Source organism: Schistocerca americana, chromosome 1, assembly GCF_021461395.2.
Source record: "Schistocerca americana isolate TAMUIC-IGC-003095 chromosome 1, iqSchAmer2.1, whole genome shotgun sequence".
Lineage (NCBI taxonomy): Eukaryota > Metazoa > Arthropoda > Insecta > Orthoptera > Acrididae > Schistocerca > Schistocerca americana.
This window is the reverse complement of record NC_060119.1, coordinates 514,007,634-514,023,973: the sequence shown is the minus strand read 5'-3', so window position 1 is coordinate 514,023,973 and position 16,340 is coordinate 514,007,634. Positions and strand designations below refer to the sequence as shown.

Genomic DNA, 16,340 nt, shown 5'->3' with positions numbered 1-16,340 from the left:
TATTGTGGCAATTTTCAAACGTATCTTTGACGAACATTTCAAAGATAACAAGTTTCGTAATCGTTGATGTTTGTTTTTGCGTACACAAGTAGTGGCGCTGGCGCGGAAGTTTGACAGCACTACAGCAGATACAGATAGTAATCATACCATCGTGTACCGAAAAAATGTTTCGAAAGATTTACTGCAGAGAAATGGCTTAGCAATAATCGGCAATATTGTAACACTCAGGATAAAGCATAGGCCCAAAATTTGGTGCAGTGATTGCTGTTCTGAATTTTATGCAGGTGCGTTTATGTAAAAAAAAAAAAAATTCCTGGTTATAGAGGAATGTTCGTCACGGGTCATTGGCTTTGACCAATGACACAGGAAACATGGGACAAACGCGGTAACCAGTATGACGACTCTAACGTTATGTAATTGCTAATTGGCAATTTTTAAAACGTGCAAAGATACAGATCAGTACGTCACGACAACCAGGTTTTTTTTCAGTATCGCCTTGGTTGTCTTCCCCAATTCCCAACCAAACTGTCACCGCCTAACTTATACTATACATCGGGCTAAACTGCAGATCAGTGTGTTACCACAACCACATTTATTTATTTTTTGCGTTAAAATTCATTGGCTTCGCCAAACATCAAAACTGTAAAAAATATGCACCAGCAATGCACGTTACGTCACGGGCCAAAGCCGACGACTCGTATAGAACATTCCTTTTAGCCCAAAACTCCATATGTACAATTAGAGACTATCTTCTTCCCAGCAGCATTCATTTCATCAGCAATGTTTTTTTTAAAACTTAATTACGCTTTTTTTGTCGACTAAAAATGGCTTCAATAACGAGGGTGCGGATTTTAGTATTCGATGAAAAACTGATGTACTTATAATTCTTAAGTACCTCACGAGGCCGTTTCTAGTTTGTAGTGTTTTGGAAAATGATCCGAGTATTGAGATGATGTACAGTTTTCTGGGTAGCCGTTTTTATTTAGGTTTAAGAGCACTGTGGGATAGTCAGTAGTGAAATTTATCTTCATACTCTGCATTAACCTGTCTTTGATACGGTCTATAAAGACTATCAACGCCATGTACGTTCCACTGTACCAACATTGCACCTCAGTTTCAGAAACTATGATTAAACACCAGCCAACAAACTATATAATCAGATGAACATCCTCAAACATAATCAATCGTCAATTATTATTAAAGGAAAATAAGTAATCTTTCAATTGGCACCATTCCATATTGAAATTCATGATAACAAGGGGCTTAACAAGAAGCCAAGAGAGGTAGTTAAGTTCTGCTAACAAAATATCTAACACTGCCAAATTACTCTGTATAGAAGTACAACACTTCTTTTAAGAAAAATAATGTATTCAATATGTTAATAATCCAGACGAAGGTTATCTACATCATAAGTTTCTTTATTCTGTCAGTTGGGCCTACATGGTCAGAGATTGGTTCTAAAGATTTTGGTGACATTGTGAGTGAAGAATATGTATGTTCTGTGTTGGAAACAATAAACTGATGCACACAGACAACCCGGAGACATAGCCTGATAATCACAAGAGCAAGAATGGGTTTTAGATGGAGATCATTGAAGGAAGAAACCAGAACATATTCATTAACGAATACCAGTTAACAACTATTAAGTGCAAATCTTCACAAGGGCTCCAACTGTTTGCTTTGAATCTTGACCTAATGGTTGTATTTGATGGCACCCTGAGGTGGTACACGTTGATATGTTGAGTTTAACATCTGGTATTGGGTTCGTTTGAGTCTTGGTTGTCACTGTGGTAAAGCTGGAAAGTTGGTTTATTTGAGTCTGGGTAGTTGGTGCAGTTGGAAGTGTTTGCTTTATTTTCGGTGAGTTGTTCTGGGTTTTTTTTTTCTTTTGTTTACGTGTGGGGCATGAGCCTAGGTGATTTTGTTGTGGGCTTTTGTTGGTAATTAATTTTTATTCTGTAGTAATTCTGATGTTTTGTCTGTTTTATATTTATGGTTTTTCTGTTTTGTTTTAATTGATCTAGTGAATATGGGGTTTTTTGGGTTTTCAAGTTGTTGGGATTTTAGTTTAGGTGGTGTTTTGTAAGTGTTGTAGGTATATGAAATTTGGGCAGTACAGAAGCATTTAATTCCACCCGTATCCTTTAACACACAATGTTATCAATATGGCTGAAATGGCTACTTCCACTCCAAAAATAAAATGAAACCAACAGAACAACCACGGAAAGTTAAGGGTTTAGGGTGGGGCAAGCCAAATGTACAGCACCATCCCTAGACAAATAATATAAAAAGATTTAAATTGCACTACCAAACACCTGCAGAAACTGTCAGACATCACATCACCACCCATCTCAGAGCGTAGTGGTACATTTGTGAACTTCACTGTCATATCCATATCTAATTAAATAAAAAAAAATTAGATTTATTTCCACACAACAAACACCAAACTAATCAGACTTTTAAAAAACCCCATACATTCAAACAATTTAAAAAAAACCTTAATAACTCACTGGAAATACTTCCACAACCCACATTACCACACCAACTACCTAACTCAGAACCACCTTAGCACAATGACAACCAAAATTCAAATGAACCTAATAACACATGTTAAACTCAGCACGTCCACATCCACCACCAGAGGGCATGGTAAAATACAAGAAAACAACATCTACAAACTCAACCAACTCAAAAACACTGTGCCATAGTCAATAGTGATGTCACACATCATTACGTCACGGGACAAAGCATATAGATGGAACTGGGCACTTCTGTTGACTCTTAAGTTTGTGATCGCGTTTTTTTTTTTTTTTTTTGCCAATTTATATCAAGCGCTTATAGAAATATGTAGGACAAGGGAGATGTCTGATTCCAGTTATCGGAGACCCTGGTTTTTTGATATTGAGGGGTTTGTTTGAGCAGTATAGATCAAGGGGAATGTCTGATTCTGATTTTCAAATTGCAGATGATTTTTCTTCGTGTTATGGACTTTGTTTGAGCTGTATAGGTCCAGTGAGATGTAAGATTCTTGTTGGTTTTGTGGCTGTAGCTTTACATTGTAGTTGTGATTTTTCTTGTAATATTTGTTTTGGGCAGGGGCTGTGTTTTGTATTGTTATACATTTAGCTGGATCCTGCGCCCTAAACCCCCCTATTCCCCATTAGTTTCATTTTTTTGTTGGAGTGAGACATTCTTGTGTCATTTTTATTTTTGTTCATGTTTGTTGGCATGTGTGTGTAGTGAACGACATCATTGCCATTTTATATACACTGGAAGTAGGTATTTCTGCCTCATGGGTCATAGCAGACAGGTGGAATTGGACACTTCCTTATTGCCTGCCTATTGTAGGTTCTCTAGGGGAAGCCTCTTTTGAAAGTAATTCTTGTACTAATCAGCGAAGCCCAGCCAGTAGTTTGAACAGTAGCCTAATTGGTGCAATATGGGCCACTTAAGGAGAAATTCCCCTGTAGTAATATAGAACATGTCACTCTTTACTGTATAAATCACGTATGATGGATTCTGTGAGTGTATTTGCTGAATGTATGCATATTGACCAACAACAGAAAAAAAAGTCTCGCTGACTGTATGTAGCTATGCAAATGTGGTTGGTACAACTTTGTGACAATTTTAATGTTGATTGTCTATGAAAAGCTATTGTTTGAGAGCACCTATGTCGATGATGTCCAGCTTCAAATATTTTCACTGCAGTGAAGTTTGTAACGACTTTAGAAAGTTTATTAGAGCACAAGTGCTTCCAGCAATATATTCTACATCCATACTCTGCAAATCACCGAAAAATGCTTGCCCGAGGTTATGTCCACTGCACCAGGTATTAGGGTATCTTCCTGTTCCATTCACATATGGAGTGTGAGAAGAATAATTGTTTGAATGCCTTGTGCATGCTGTATTTAATTTGATATTGTCATCACAACCCCTGTGTGAGCGATATGTTTGGGGTTACAGTATATTCATAGTCATAACTTAAAGCCATTTCTTGAAACTTTGTGAGATACTTTCCCAGGATAGTTTATGTTTGGGATAGTTTACAGCTATCTTCAAGAGTCTGCCAGGTCAGTTTCTACAGCATCACTGTAACACTGTCCCATGGGTCAAACTATCTGTGCTACCCTTCTCTGTATACATTCAATATCCCCTGTTAGTCCTATTTGGTATGGGGCTCACACACTTAAGCAATGTTCTAGAATGGGTCACACAAGTGATTTGCAAGCAATGTCCTTTGTAGACTGATCACACTTCCCCAATATTCTATCAATAAACTGAAGTCTACCACTTCCTTTACCCAAAACTGAGCCTATGTGATCATTCCAATTCGTATTCCTACTAAGTGTTAGAGCTAGGTATTTGTATGAGCTGGCTGATTACCTGTGACTCATTGGTTCTATAGTCATATTCTATGATTCATCACCATGAATTATTGACCTTGCGTGCCTCAAGGATACAGATAGTCATACCATAGATGCAACTACAACAGAGCGGTATCTGTTGAGAGGCCAGAAAAAACATGTGATTCCTGAAGAGGGGCAGCAGCCTTTTCAGTAGCTGTAGGGGCAAGAGTCTGGATGATTGATCTGCCCTTGTAACACTAACCAAAACGGCCTGTGCTGGTACTGCGAACAGCTGAAAGCAAGGGGAAACTACAGCCGTGATTTTTCCTGAGGGCATGCAGCTTTACTGTATGGTTAAATGATGATGGCGTCCTCTTGGATAAAATATTCCGGAGGTAAAATAGTCCCCCATTCGGATCTCCGGGCGGAGACTATTCAGGAGGACGCCGTTATCAGGAGAAAGAAAACTGGCGTTCTACAGCTCAGAGCATGGAATGTCAGATCCCTTACTCGGGAGGTAGGTTAGAAAATTTAAAAAGAGAACTGGATATTTTAAAGTTAGATATAGTGGGAATTAGTGAAGTTCGGTGGCAGGAGAACAAGACTTCTGGACAGGTGAATACAGGGTTATAAATACAAAATCAAATAGGGGTAATGCTGGAGTAGGTTTTATAATGAATAAAAAAAAATAGGAGTTTGAGTAAGCTACTACAAACAGCATAGTGAACACATTATTATGGCCAAGATAAACACGAAGCCCGTGCCTACCACAGTAGTACAAGTTTATATGCCAACTAGCTCCGCAGATGATGAAGAGATTGATCAAATGTATGATGAAATAAAAGAAATTATTCAGATAGTGAAAGGAGATGAAAATTTAATAGTCATGGGTGACTGGAATTCGATAGTAGGGAAAGGAAGAGAAGGAAACATATTGGGTGGATATGGAATGGGGGTAAGAAATGAAAGAGAAAGCTGTCTGGTAGAATTTTGCACAGAGCATAACTTCACCCAATCATAGCTAACACTAGATTCAAGAATCATGAGAGAAGGTTGTATACATGGAAGAGGCGTGGAGATACTGGAAGGTTTCAGATAAATTATATAATGGTAAGAGAGAGATTTAGGAACCAGGTTTTAAATTGTAAGACATTTCCAGGGGCAGATGTGGACTCTGACCGCAATCTATTGGTTATGAACTGTAGATTACAACTGAAGAAACTGCAAAAAGATGGGAATATAAGGAGATGGGACCTGGATAAACTGAAAGAACCAGAGGTTGTACAGTGTTTGAGGTAGAGCATAGGGGAACGATTGACAGGAATGGGGGAAAGAAATACAGTAGAAGAAGAATGGGTAATTTTGAGGGATGAAATAGTGAAGGCAGAAGAGGATTAAGTAGGTAAAAAGAAATCCTTGGTTAACAGAAGAAATAGTGAATTTAGTTGATGAAAGGAGAAAATATAAAAATGCACTAAATGAAGCAGGCAAAAAGGATTACAAACATCTCAAAAATGAGATCGACAGAAAGTGCAAAATGGCTAAGCAAGGATGGCCGGAGGAAAAGTGTGAGGATGTAGTGGCATATCTCACTAGGGGTAAGATAGATACTGCCTAGAGGAAAATTAAAGAGACCTTCAGTGAAAAGAGAACTATTCGTGTGAATATCAAGAGCTCAGATGGAAACCCAGTTCTAAACAAAGAAGGGAAAGTAGAAAGATGAAAGGGGTATATAGAAGGTCTATACAATAGCAATGTACTTGAGGATAATATCATGGAAATAGAAGAGGACATAGATGAAGATGAAATGGGAAATATGATACTGCATGAAGAGTTTGACAGAGCACTGAAAGGCCTAAGTCAAAACAAGGCCCTGGGAGTAGACAACATTCCATTAGAACTACTGACAGCCTTGGGAGAGCCAGCCCTGACTAAACTACCATCTGGTGAGGAAGATGTATGAGACAGGCGAAATACCCTCAGACTTCTAGAAGATTGCAATAATTCCAATCCCAAAGAAAGCAGGTGTTGACAGAGGTGAAAATTACCGAACTATCAGTTTAATAAGTCACAGCTGCAAAATACTAACACGAATTCTTTACAGACGAATGGAAAAACTGGTAGAAGCTGACCTCGAGGAAGATCAGTTTGGATTCCATAGAAATGTTGAAACACGTGAGGCAATCTGACCCTACGACTTATCTTAGAAGAAAGATTAAGGAAAAGCAATCCTACGTTTCTAGCATTTGTAGACTTAGAGAAAGCGTTTGTCAATGTTGACTGGAATACTCTCTTTCAAATTCTGAAGGTGGCACGGGTAAAATACAGGAGGGTAAGGCTATTTACAATTTGTACAGAAACCAGTGGCAGTTATAAGAGTTGAGGTGCATGAAAGGGAAGCAGTGCTTGAGAAGGGAGTGAGACAGGGTTGTAGCCTATCCCGATGTTATTCAGTCTGTTTATTGATCAAGCAGTAAAGGAAACAAAAGAAAAATTTGGATTAGATATTAAAATCCATGGAGAAGAAATAAAAACTTTGAGGTTCACCGATGACATTGTAATTCTGTCGGAGACAGCAAAGGACTTGGAAGAGCAGTTGAACGGAATGGACAGTGTCTTGAAAGGAGGATATAAGATGAACATCACCAAAGCAAAACGAGGATAATGGAATGTAATCAAATTAAGTTGGGTGATGCTGAGGGTGTTAGATTAGGAAATGAGACACTTAAAGTAGTAGATGAGTTTTACTATTTGGGGAGCAAAGTAAGTGCTGATGGTCAAAGTAGAGAGGATATAAAATGTAGACGGCAATGCCAAGGAAAGCGATTCTGAAGAAGAGAAATTTGTTAATATAGAGTGTCAGGAAGTCGTTGCTGAAAGTATTTGTATGGAATGTAGTCTTGTATGGAAGTGAAACATGAACGATAAATAGTTTGGACAAGAAGAGAATAGAAGTTTTGGAAATGTGGTGCTACAGAAGAATGCTGAAGATTATATGGGTAGATCACATAACTAATGAGGAAGCATTGAATAGAATTGGGGAGAAGAGAAATTTGTGGCACAGCTTGACTAGAAGAAGAGATCAGTTGGTAGGACATGTTCTGAGGCATCAAGGGATCACCAATGTAGTATTGGAGGGCAGTGTGGAGGGTAAAAATCTTAGAGGGAGACCAAGAAATGAATGCACTAAGCAGATTCAGAAGGATGTAGGTTGCAGTAGGTACTGGGTGATGAAGAAGCTTGCACAGGATAGAGTAGCATGGAGAGTTACATTAAACCTGTTTCTGGACTGAAGACCACAGCAACAATAACATACTATGATTTGTGAAGTGCACACTTTTATGTTTCTGAACATTTAAATGAAGTTGCTAGTCTTCACACCACTTTGAAAAATTATCAAGATTTGATCGAATATTTATCTAGCTTCTTTCAGACAGTACTTCATTATAGATAACTCTATCATCTACAGAAAGTCTGAGGTCACTATTAATGTTGTCCTCAAAGTCATTAAGTAAAACTTGAACACCGAGGATCCAAACACACTTTCCTGGGGCACACCTGAAGTTACTTCTACATCTGACGATGGTTCTCCATCCAAGATAACATGCTGCATCCTTCCTACCCAAAAGTCCTCAATCTAGTCACAAATCTGATTTGATACCCCATATGATTAATCTTTTTACAATAAACGTGGGTGTAGTAGTGAGTCAAGTGCTTTTGGGAAATCAAGAAATACTTCATCTACCTGACTACCTGGATCCAAAGCTTTCAGTATGGCATGTGTGGAGAACACACACACACACACACACACACACACACACACACACACACGCAACCATGCACCTCTCTGCCCCTACATACCTACATGGCACTGACTGGACTAGAGTGCCACTCTTTGCTTCTCAGCAGGTGGACTGGTTGTGGTGTGGGTAGTGTCATGTGGGGTGGGTAGAGGGTGAAGGACTGGGTGGGGGTGCCTGGCAGCTGAGAGGGAAGCCCCCTCAGGGGCTTGCTCTCATCAAACTACTGTTATTGGTGTGACAGGTGTACTGTCAGGTAGTACCTACACCCACTCATCAAAGAGAGCTCAGTTGTACAGTCATCCCAAAAAGAAGTCTCAGAATCATAGTAACAGTGCATTAGTGTGCCATAACACTTTCATTGTAATCAAGCGAACAGGGGGAACCTTTGAGAAGGTGTGTCCCCTTTCTATCGGAGGGTATTGCTGGGTCTCTAAAAAGTGTCAAACGACTTCATAATGGAACACTTCTAGTTGAAACTGCTAATTCAAACAAAATATGTAAGCTTCTGGGATGTAAGGCCTTAGGTGACTACCAGCCAAAACTGAGTTGCTTAATACCCTTAACTTTAGTAAGGGGGTGGTTACCTGCTCCATTAAAATGGGGTTGGAACCTGCAGAGTTATGTGAAGAATGGAAAAACATGGGTGTCACAGAAGTGCAGAACTATATGAGGAGGGTCATTGGCAAATTGGAGAAATCGGCAACATTCATTCTAATGTTTAGTACTCTGGAATTACCTGAACATATCCTTGCAGGCTACATCCATCTCAAGGTTTGGCTGTTTGTTAATAACCAAATGCTGTGCTTAAAATGTCAAAGATTTGGCCATGCCACTATGGGATGTAATGGGAGGGCTACGTGTGGCAGTTGTGGAGGTTCAGCTCATGAATCGGGCAGTTATCGAACACTTCCTCTGAAATGTGTAAACTGCTCCGGGGATCACCCAATGTGAAGCAGAAAGTGTAAGGTTTACAGTGAGGAAAGGAAAATTCAGAAGTTGCAAGGCAAGAGATGCATACCCTGTGGTGAAGCTGAAGAAGCTTTCAAAGCTATGCAAACTCCGGTTTTTGCTACTTCTTTTGCATCCGTCCTTAAGACACGAATCGCCAAGTGTGATCCCTCCACATAAACTCAGACCACAGACTCAAGTATGAGCACATGCACTTGCCAGTGTACCTATGTGGGAAACGCTCCGCTTGAAACAGAAGTCATTCAGAAGCCATCAGGAATGGGCTGCCACCTAAGCCACATACCACTGCCCACCATCAGAAGCCAAGTAAGCCATCCCCACACCTAAGCAATCACCTCCTCCAATAAGTAAAGAAAAATGTCCTTTGAAAAGTAGTTCCAAGCCCAAGAAAGTGGTAGTTAAACTTTCAGATTGGTGAGTTCTCCCTCTCTGATGGGGACTATGCTCTTGAGGATATGGACTTCCAGTTGGAGAAACAAGAAACGCATCTTAAAGTCACCGGCACTCCTGCATTATGGGGTTACCACCCATACAGGAAGGACAATATTACTGGTTACAGGGCTAAATGTGGAGTGGCTGTTTTCGTTGATGACAGATGCCACTCCTCTCTTGTCCCTCTTACCACAACCATACAAGCAATTGCCGTGAAAGCTCTAGTCTCCTTTAATATCAGAGTGTGTTATTTGCATCTTCCACTTAATGATGCTTTGAATGCAGACGCACTGACAGAACTCTTCCAGGCACTCCCACACCCATTCCTCCTTGGGGGGGGGGGGGGGGGGGGGACTTCAATGCACTCAATGTGCTGTGGGGATCGGCTACAACTTGCTCCAGTGCTCAGATGATCGAGTCACTCGTTCAGTCTGAGAATAACTGCCTTCTGAATGTGGATCAGATGACAGATTTTTCCACAGCTACAGGGTCTTTGTTTTTGTTCCCCAGCTATTGCAGACTGAGTTCAGTGGGAAGTGGCTACAGATTTACATTCTGGTGACCACTTCCCAGTGTGGCTCCATCTGCCAACTAGGATGGTGGCTGACAGGAGACCATGCAGATGGATGATGATAAAGGGCAAATTGGTTGCAGTACAGTCGACAGGCTATTTTTGAACTAAAGGATTGTGCACAGGAGGCGGTGGCCCATATCAGTTGTGAGATCCAACAGCCTGCCGCAGAGTCTGTACTGTGGTCTAGTAACCACCTCAGACAACGGCCTGTATCTTGCTGGAATGATGACTGTCGATTGGCAATCAGGGCCAGTCGAACAGCTCTGCTGAACTTCAAATACTATCTAACTACAGAAAACCTTCATGCCTTTAGATCTGTGAGGGCACATGTGAGGTGAGTGATAAGGGAATGGTAAAGGGCTTCCTTGAGGGAATTCACGACTTCCAGTAATTGGTTCCCTTCCACCATGCAAGTTTGAGACTCATTAAGACGGATTTCAGGCAAGGGCAGTATATGTCCCCTTACACCCTTGTCAAGTAATGAGGTCTTGGTGCACACACCAGAAGACATGACTCAGGTTTTAACTGAACACTTCTTTACTGTCACTACCTCATCCAGACAGGCTCCTGTTTTTCAGATGTTCCATAGGACTGCAGAGATGGGGAAGCTCAATTTGTTCTTGCATAATGAGGAACTCTACTACCTTCTGTTCTCAATGTGGGAACTGGAATCAGCTTTGTCTGCAGCCAGACACTGCTCCAGGATCTGATGAGATCCATTGTGCCATGCTTCGTCATCTGTGTACTGAAGCGAAAGGACAGCTCCTCTCGAGTTTGTCAGATCTGGTTTGATGGACAGTACCCCACAAACTGGAAGGAACCAATATTAATTCAGTTCTGGAAACCAGGCAAGGACTGTAGTGCCCCTAACAGTTACTGGTGTTTAGCCCTTACCAGTTGTATGGGTAAGACTCTTGAACACTTGGTGAATGGCCGCCTCTGTGGCTGCTTGAATCTCGAGGTCACCTGAGCCGCTCCCAATGTGGTTTCATTCGCTGTCGTTCCAACCTTGACAACTTAATTCTACTGGAGACAGCGATATAGGAGTCCTTCTCACACCAAAACCATTTGGTTTGTGTGTTTTTGACCTCGAAAAAGCATATGATACAACTTGGAGGTACAACATCCTTCGCCAACTTCATGAATGGGCACTACGTGCGCGCCTGCCACTTCTTATCCAATCCTTTCTTGAGGGCCGGCATTTCTGATATTGCGTTGGCAGTACCTTGCCTGACTTCTATGTTCAAGAGAATGGGCTCCCCCAAGACAGTGTCCTCAGTGTCGCGTTGTTTGCCATCGCTATCAATGGCATTTCCTCTGCAGTCAGGAGCACTGTTAAATGCTCTTTGCTTGTGGATGACTTTGCAATTTTCTACTCTTCCTGTGATTTTATAATGACAACGGGGCAGCTACAGCTGGTGATTAGGAGGCTGGGAATTTAGGTCAGGACAACCGGTTTTCGGTTCTCATGCGAGAAGGCTACATGTGTCAATTTTAAACGTGCTCGTCGAAGTTTTAACCAACCAGTGCTCACAATGGGGGACAATATTTTACGTTTTCAAGAAATTGTGCGCTTTTTGGGTTTATTATTTGACTTGAAATTAACTTGGCTCCCACACCTGAAAGACCTATGAACAAAGGGCTTCCAGTCATTGAATATTTTGAAATGCCTTAGCAAAGAAACATGGGGAGCTGACGGGTTCTTCCTCGTGCAGTTTTGTAGGGCATTTGCTTGACCGTGTTTGATTATGGCAGTGTGGTCTATGGATCAGCCCATACTTTGTACCTCAAGATGTTAGTTGGTGTCCACTTTGAGAGCATTCGAATATCGACTGGAGCCTTTTGAACCGGCCCAGTCTCGAGTCTGTGCGCAGACGCTGTTGAACCATCACTGGATTTGGCACTGTATCCTTTTGGCTCCTCGACAGGCGCTGAGCATCTGTGTCACATCAGTTATTGGCATTTAGTGCAGTGGTCCAACCCACCTTTGAATGGCTAATCAGTAATCGACCCCAAGCGACCAAGCCATTTGATATACATGCTACAGGCTGTCTCTAGGATCTGGATCTATCGGGCATCAAAATACACAGCCAGGGATGGAATGCATTGCTGCCTTGGTGTCTTTGGAGGCCCAAAGTGATTTTAAGCTTGACACAAAACAAGAAAACCTGTACTCCAGATTATGTTGTTACAACTCTGTTTTGTCCATTTTAAGTACATATCACAGTTTTTTTATTGTTTATATAGATGGATCCCAGCAAGAGAATGTCCTCGGTTGTTCTGCTGTTTTCCCTGATAGGATTTTTAAAGTGTGTCTTCCAGAACAATTTAGAAATTGTAGTAGTAGTAGTAGTTGTTGTTGTTGTTCTTGTGGTCTTCAGTCCAGAGACTGGTTTGATGCAGCTCTCCGTGCACCCTATCCTGTGCAAGCTTCTTCATCTCCAAGTTACTACTGCACCCTACATCCTTCTGAATCTGCCTAGTGTATTCATCTCTTGGTCTCCCTCTAAGATTTTTACCCTCCACACTGCCCTCCGATACTACATTGGTGATCCCTTGATGCCTCAGAACATGTCCTACCAACCAGTCCCTTTTTCTAGTCAAGTTGTGCCACAAATTCCTCTTGTCCCCAATTCTATTCTGTGCCTCCTCATTAGTTACATGATCTACCCGTCTAATCTGCAGCATTCTACTGTAGCACCACATTTCCAAAGCTTCTACTCTCTTCATGTCTAAACTCTTTATTGTCCATGATTCACTTCCACACATGGCTACACTCCATACAAATACATTTAGAAAAGATTTCCTGACGCTTAAATGTATACTCAGTGTTAACAAATTTCTCTTCTTCAGAAACGCTTTCCTTTCCATTGCCATCTACATTTTATATCCTCTCTACTTTGACCATCAGCACTTACTTTGCTCCCCAAATAGTAAAACTCATCTACTACTTTAAGTGTCTCATTTCCTAATCGTATTCCCTCAGCATCACCTGATTTAAGTAGACTTCATTCCATTATCCTCGATTTGCTTTGTTGTTGATCATCTTATATCCTCCTTTCGAGACATTGTCCATTCCTTTCATGTGCTCTTCCAGGTCTTTTCCTGTCTCTGACAGAATTACGATGTTATCGGCAAACCTCAAAGTTTTTATTTCTTCTCCATGGATTTTAATTCCTACTCCAAATTTTTCTTTTGTTTCCTTTACTGCTCGCTCAATATATAGATTGAATAACATCGGGGATAGGCTACAACCCTGTCTCACTCCCTTCCTAACCACTGCTTTCCTTTCATGCCCCTGCCATCAGGTTTCCATACAAATTGGAAATAGCCTTTCGCTCCCTATATTTGACACCTGCCACCTTCAGAATTTGAGAGTATTCCAGTCAACATTGTCAAAAGCTTTCTCTAAGTCTACAAATTTGTCTTCTAAGGTAAGTCATAAGGTCAGTATTGCCTCACGTGTTCCAACATTTCTACTGAATCCAAACTGACCTTCTCCAAGCTCGGCTTCTACCAGTTTTTCCATTTGTCTGTAAGGAATTCATGTCAGTATTTTGCAGCTGTGACTTATTAAGCTAATAGTTTGGTAATTTTCACATCTATCAACACCTGCTTTCTTTGGGATTGGAATTATTATATTATTCTTGAAATCTGAGAGTATTTCGCCTGTCTCATACATGTTGCTCACCAGATTGGAGAGTTCTGCCAGGGCTGGCTCTCCCAAGGCCATCAGTAGTTCTAATGGATTGTTGTCTACTCCCGGGACCTTGTTTCGACCCAGGTCTTGTTCAGTGCTCTGTCAAATTCCTCACACAGTATCATATCTCCCACTTCACCTTCATCTACATCCTCTTCCATTTCCACAATATTGCCCTCAAGTACTGTGCCCTTGTATAGACCCTCTATACAGGGCCATTTATCACTGGAACAACAAATTCATTACAACAGATTGCTTCTGCCCAGCAAAGAGTAGCTGATGTCCCAGTGCGAGTGAAGTGAATGTGGAGCACGTACGAGAGACATTCATAAGGAGTCCAAAGAAATCGGCGCATCATGCATCCCGTGAACTCCAAATGGCTCCAATGACAGTGTGGAAAGTTCTGCGAGAGAAGCTGTTTGCAATCATTCAAATTGGAGCTAGTGCAGAAGCTCAATGACTCCAACAAAGACAAGCGTTTTGAGTTTTGTTCGCAGTTGCAACAGTTGAATGAGGATGGGGATGGTATTGATTATCGCTTAATTTTTAGCGATGAAGCCACTTTTCACACTAATGGGAAAGTGAGCAGGCATAATTATTGAATCTGGGACACAAAGCATCCACACAAATGCATGGAATTTGAACACAATTCCCCAAAGGTAAATGTTTTTTTTTGCCTTGTCACATCAAAAACTATCCGGGCCATACTTCTTCACCGAGACCACTGTCACTGGATGTTTCTACTTGGACATGTTGCAGCAATGTCGGATGCCTCAAATGCAATCGAACTCTCCATTCATCTTTCAGCAGGATGGAGTTCCACCCCATTTTCATCGTGAAGTTTGTGGGTACCTTAATATGGAACTGTCAAATTGATGGATTGACCATGCTACAGAAGGGGACAGCTGTTTTATGAAATGGCCTCCCTGATCACCAGATCTCACTCTGACTAATTTTTTTTCCTTGGGGACACATTAAAGATCTGGTGTATGTGCCGCCTCTACCAAGTGATGTAGCAGAGCTCTGGGAGAGAATATGGCAAGTAACTGCGACAGTCGACGATGCAATGCTGGGACAGGTACAGCAATAATTTGATTACCGTGTTGACGTCTGCCAGTCACTCATGGTTTGTATTCAAATGTTTGGAAAAAGAACTTTCAGAGTTTCTCTTCAAAATGCAATACAATGTTTAGTTCTTGTTCAATAAATAATTGAAAGTGCTCCCAGACATTATGTACAGCCTGTATACTCCTTCCACCTTTCTGCTTTCCCTTCTTTGCTTAGAACTGGGTTTCCATCTGAGCTCTTGATATTCATGCAAGTGGTTCTCTTTTCTCCAAAGGTCTCTTTAGTTTTCCTGTAGGCACTATCTGTCTTGCCCCCTAGTGACATATGCCTCTCCATCCTTACATTTTTCCTCTAGCCATCCCTGCTTAGCTATTTTGCACTTCCTGTTCATCTCATTTTGAGACGTTTGTATTCCTTTTTGCCTGCTTCATTTACTGCATTTTGTATTTTCTCCTTTCACCAATTAGATTAAATATCTCTTCTGTTACCCAACGATTTCTATTAGTCCTCGTCTTTTTACTTACTTGATCCTCTGCTGCCTCCACTGTTTCATCTCTCAGAGCTACCCATTCTTCTTCTACTGTATTTCTTTCCCCTGTTCCTGTCAATTGTTCCCTTATGCTCTCCCTGAAACTCTGTACAACCTCTGGTTTAGTCAGTTTATATAGGTCCCATCTCCTTAAATTGCCACCTTTTTGCAGTTTCTTCAGTTTTAATCTACAGTTCATAACCAATAGATTGTGGTCAGAGTCCACATCTACCCCTGGAAATGTCTTAAAATTTAAAACCTGGTTCCTAAATCTCTGTCTTACCATTGTATACCTGTTTGAAACCTTCCAGTATCTCCAGACCTCTTCCACATATACAACTTTCTTTCGTGATTCTTAAATCAAGTGTTAGCTATGATTAGGTTATGCTCTGAGCAAAATACTACCAAGCGACTTCCTCTTTCATTCCTTACCCCCATTCCATATTCACCTACTACTTTTCCTTCTCTTCCTTTTCCTACTATCGAATTCCAGTCCCCCATGACTAGTAAATTTTCATCTCCCTTTACTATCTGAATAATTTCTTTTATCTCATCATACATTTCATCACTCTCTTCATCTGGGAAGCTGGTTGGCATATAAACTTGTACTACTGTCGTAGGTGTGGGCTTTGTGTCTATCTTTGGCTACAATAATGTGTTCACTATGCTGTTTGTAGTAGCTGACCCACACTCCTATTTTTTTATTCATTATTAAACCTACTACTGCATGACCCCTATTTGAAGTTATATTTATAACCCTATGTTCACCTGACCAGAAGTCTTGTTCCTCCTGCCTCCGAACTTCACTAATTCCCGCTATATCTAAATTCAGCCTATCCATTTCCCTTTTTAAATTTTCTAACCTACCTACCCAATTAAGGGATCTGACATTTCGAGCTCCGATCCATAGAACGCCAGT

The 16,340-nt window shown here is 41.0% G+C and overlaps 1 protein-coding gene across 1 annotated transcript in view; it reads left to right on the top strand.

Moving 5' to 3' along the window:
- The first annotated feature begins 101 nt into the window (after positions 1-101).
- Positions 102-16,340, top strand: part of LOC124624514 — a 41,243-nt gene continuing 25,004 nt past the window's right edge. Inside the window, exon 1 of the mRNA XM_047149111.1 lies at positions 102-284. The gene's annotated coding sequence lies outside the window, so the exon portion shown is untranslated. The remainder of the gene's footprint in view (positions 285-16,340) is intronic.